The sequence below is a fragment of the Chenopodium album genome, chromosome 5 (assembly GCF_948465745.1).
Source record: "Chenopodium album chromosome 5, dcCheAlbu1.1, whole genome shotgun sequence".
In the NCBI taxonomy this organism is placed as follows: Eukaryota; Viridiplantae; Streptophyta; class Magnoliopsida; order Caryophyllales; family Amaranthaceae; genus Chenopodium; species Chenopodium album.
The window spans coordinates 48534380-48538893 of NC_137838.1; the positions used below are offsets into that span (position 1 = coordinate 48534380).

The 4514-nt window shown below is 40.5% G+C and overlaps 1 pseudogene; it reads right to left on the reverse strand.

Annotated features, from left to right (window-relative positions):
- Window positions 1-2263: 2263 nt before the first annotated feature.
- Window positions 2264-2362, reverse strand: LOC145633547 (small nucleolar RNA R71; annotated as a pseudogene).
- Window positions 2363-4514: the final 2152 nt, after the last annotated feature.

Sequence of the window (4514 nt, forward strand, 5' to 3'; positions counted from 1 at the left end):
GGGAAAATAAGTAGGTTTAGGGTTTTGAACATTCTGCCGCAGTAGGTGTCGCGCGCATCTGGATGAGTTGCGCGCGACATCCCAGCGCAAGTGATTTAGTTGCGCCGCTATGGGCAGCGCAACTAATTTTTTTGCGCGCGGCATTATGGTATGATTCGATTCTATACCTTTATAAAATTTTTAATCTTCCGCGAGCGCATCTCTGGGGGGTTGCGCTGAGTGTCGCGCTCAACAGAATCAGTTGCGCGCGCTTGCCCAGCGTGACTGTTTGAGATGCGCGCGGATTTTCCTGCGGCAGCATAAAAATTTAACCTTGGTGCTCCTAAATCCATAATTATTGGGTTTTAAGCACGGGCTTAAGCCTAATATTAATCGGATTAATTTAATTAGACCTTGTTTTAGCTTTGTTTATCTAGTTTAGGATAGTTTTTGTGTTTTGTGGCTTAACTAGTTATCCATAAGCATTCTCCACTTCAATCCAACACGAAGATGGTTTTCATTGCACTTCCTATCGGGACGGGAAGCCAAAAGTAGATGTCTACAGTTAGCCCCCACTTTGATTAAGTCTAGAATATAAGATGATCAAAGTAGTCAAGGAAATAAATCTGAGACTCATTCTGCGAAGTTCTCAAAGAATAGAGAATCTTTCAGAAATGTTTAGGGATGCGAAAGCGATCCTTGGTTCGCTAAGTGTTTGAAACAAGTGGCTATTAAGGCTAGAAATTTTTTTTCTCTAATCTTAACGCGCTAAAGAATCTAGATTGACTATTTGCAATTGTAGAACGCTTTTACACGTAAAGGTGTTCTTAGTGATGTCAAGTCATGAGAAGAGATCGGTTTTTAAAAGAATAAAAAGGGATTATTTCCTCTCAATCATGTCATCGTTGGTCTAAAGTACCTCAATATGTCATTGAAACTTTAGCCATACTTTTACAAAGTAAAAAGATGAAAAAGGGGTTTTCGGTAATCGAGCCGATATGGTCCGGTATTCGAGCCGGATGTCCACAAGATAGAAATACATGTCTCAGGACTTGATGAGTGTCATTTATACTAGGAGTGATCAACCCATAAGATTGATTAGACTAGGAGTGATCAACCTATAAGATTAATCTAGATTGCATTGCAACTCTTAATGACATGAACAATTGAATTGAAAGTTGCTCTAATTGATTGGGTTTGCTTGTGATTCTTCTTGATTTGCCTTTCATAGTGACACCTAGATTGGCCTATAGGAGATAGCATTTGAACTCTCTTGATTGCTACTATTGTTTGTCCATTGCAATACTTGAATTAATTGATTGAGCTCTAAACTAGCATTATCATTGAACTTGCATGTGGAACCCATATCCCTAGTGTTTAGACCTTTGTTTTATTTGATTAGACTTGCTTTATTTTACCATAGTGCCAACCATAATATCAACTCCATCTTCGAGGTAGCTTGACTTAGACTCTAGTTTTCATCATTGCATTCCCTAGGGATCGACCCTTAACTTGCCCTATATTCATATAAGGTTGGTTAGGTGTTTACAAATTTTGTTTGACTTGGGGGAAGGGTAGATAACGACATACATTTTTCCCTTGTCAAAATGGCGCCGTTGCCGGGGAACGCTATTGGTGCTTAGCTTTTGTTGTTGAGTCTACTTCATTTTAATTGAAAAAAAAAATACAAAAAGATTTTGTTTCTTTAGGCTACACTTGTAGCCGTGCTACTAATATTTTCTTTGAAGTTTTGCATGCATAGAGCTCGTGATCGATCCATTGTGCCTTTTGACCCGGAAATTGAGAGGACTCTCTCAAGAAGAAGAATAGCTAATCGATTCTCCTTGGGGTATAGTTCTTCAAGTGAAGAAGAAATTGAAGAAGAGCAAGGCATGGGAGAAAATCCGAGAGTGGCCTTGAAGGAGCTAGGAATACCCGGTGTTTATAGGTTTGAGAGCGGCATAGCTCCACCTACAACACCGGCAAATGATTTCGAGATTCGGCCGGCCATGATCACCTTAATTCAGAGGAGGCAATATAGTGGGGCTAAGAATGAGAGCCCGTTGAACCATCTTAAAGAATTTGAAAAATATTGCAACACCATCAAAGTCAACGGAGTTTCTCAAGAGTTCATACGCCTCAAGTTGTTCCCCTTCTCTCTCATAGGAAGATCCTTAGAGTGGCTAGATAAAGAGGTGAAGCCCAATTCCTTGAGAACATGGGATGATGTTACAAAGGCCTTCTTGTCCCGTTTTTACCCTCAAAAGAAGACGGCGGAGGCAAGAGCCTTGATTCAAGGGTTCAAGCAAAGGCCAAATGAAAGCCTTTACGAAGCATGGGAGAGATACAAAGAGTATCAAAGGGAGTGCCCTCACCACGGAATCCCAACATACCAAGTGGTCCAAATCTTCTATGGCGGTTTAAGTCCCCAAGGCAAGTCATGCCTTGTTGGGGAGGCCGGGGGTCCTATCATGAACAAGACAGAATAAGAAGTGGTGGACATCATTGAGGACGTGGTGACGTACTATAGAGATTGGCAAGATGGGGAGAGAGACTCTTCAAGCAAGCAATCTTCTTTATACTCGGTAGACCATCTAAATGCGATTAACAACCTTTCCTCCCAAATGACAAACTTGGGAAAGGAGATGACCGCAATCAAAGCCAAGTTGGAGAGCACTTCTACTTCATCCCAAGCTTCGAATCTTCCCTCCCAATTTAAGGGGAGAGGTACTCCTTCTAACTCTCAACCCCCTCCCTCTTCACATAATATGCCTATGGGTTGTTTGTATTGTGATGCATGTGGATCGTATGATCATGACTCTAGTAATTGTCCTAATGAATGTGTTGATGAGTTTGATAACAATGAGAGTGAGCATGTGAATTATGTGTCAAATAATAATGCTCAAAGGTTTGATAATCAAAGAGGTCAATGGAATAGGAATTACCAAAACCAAGGCAATTTTGACAACTATAATCAAGGTGGTGGTTATAGAAACCAAGGGAACCAAGGTTTTCGTGGTAGCTATAATAATCAAGGTTATAGTGGCCAAAATCAAAGCCAAAATTACGGTAATCAAAACCAAGGTTATGGAAATCACAACCAAGGCAGTGGTAACCATAATCAAGGTGGTGGTAACCATAATCAAGGTTATGGACAAAATCAAAATAGGGGTACTTGGAACAATCAAGGGAAGGGCAATTTTCAAAATAATGCTCAAAGAGGTCCCCCACCCGGATTTGTTCCAAGGACTCAAGGAGAAAATTCCTATTCCCAACCTTCTTCACCTAGGACCAATTTGGAAGAAATAATTGAGAATCAAACCAAGTTGTTGAACACATACATGGCCGTTAGTGATAAGAAGTTCAATGAAATGATGACCCACAATAAAATGCTTGAAAATCAAATTTCTCAACTTGCTAATGCTTTGAAAGATCATGCAAGCCCTTCTTCTTTACCTTCCCAAGGTCTTGATCCCAAGAAACACGTGAATGCTATTGTTACTAGGAGTGGTAAGGTTCTTGAGGAGAGATTGCCTAGGAAGGGTGAGGATAAGGAGATTCCTAAGATAGCCTTGGTTGAGAATGAGGGGGATAGGGCATCATTGGATGAGGTTGTGGTTGAGACACCTAGAGAGGTGAGAGTAGAGAAAGAAATTGTGAAACCCAAGCTCCCTTACCCACAAAAATTCATGAGACACAAATTGGATGAGAAATTTGGGAGATTCATTGATATGCTAAAACAACTTCATATTTCTCTACCTTTTACCGATGTGATCAACCAAATGCCAAATTATGCCAAATTCCTCAAGGACATTTTGAGTGGGAAAAGGACTTGTGAGGTTGTGGAAACTATCAATTTGACCGAAAATTGTAGTGCTATCATCATGAACAAAATGCCACCCAAATTGAAAGACCCCGAAAACTTCTCCATCCCTTGTGCCATTAACAAGATGCAAATTGATAATGCCTTATGTGACTTGGGAGCTAGTGTTAGCATAATGCCATATTCGGTTTATCAAAGGCTTGAACTAGGGGAACTCTTACCTTCTAACATTACCTTGCAATTAGCCGATAGGTCAATCAAGTTTCCAAAAGGTAAGGTAGAAGATGTTCCATTGAGGGTTGGGAAGTTTGTGTTCCCGGTGGATTTTATTGTGCTTGAAATGGATGAAGATGCTACCATTCCAATCATTTTAGGTAGACCCTTTCTTGCTACCTCGGGTGCTATGATTGATGTGAGGAGTGCAAAGATTTCCCTTAAGGTAGGAGATGAGGTCATTGAATTTGATTTGAATGAAAGCATGAAATATCCATCTTCTTCTCTAGAAAATTGCATGATGATTGATTCACTTGATCATGTTGTGTCTTCCATGCATGAGCACTTGCTCACCTCTAACGATGCTCTTGAGAATGTTTTGTTGAACAAGGACAAAGTAGGTACACCATGCAAGGAAGTGGCATTCTATGAAGAATTGCTTAATGGAAGCATGGAAGAAGTGGATGAGGAAATGTGCTTGAAAATCTCAAGCTAAGAG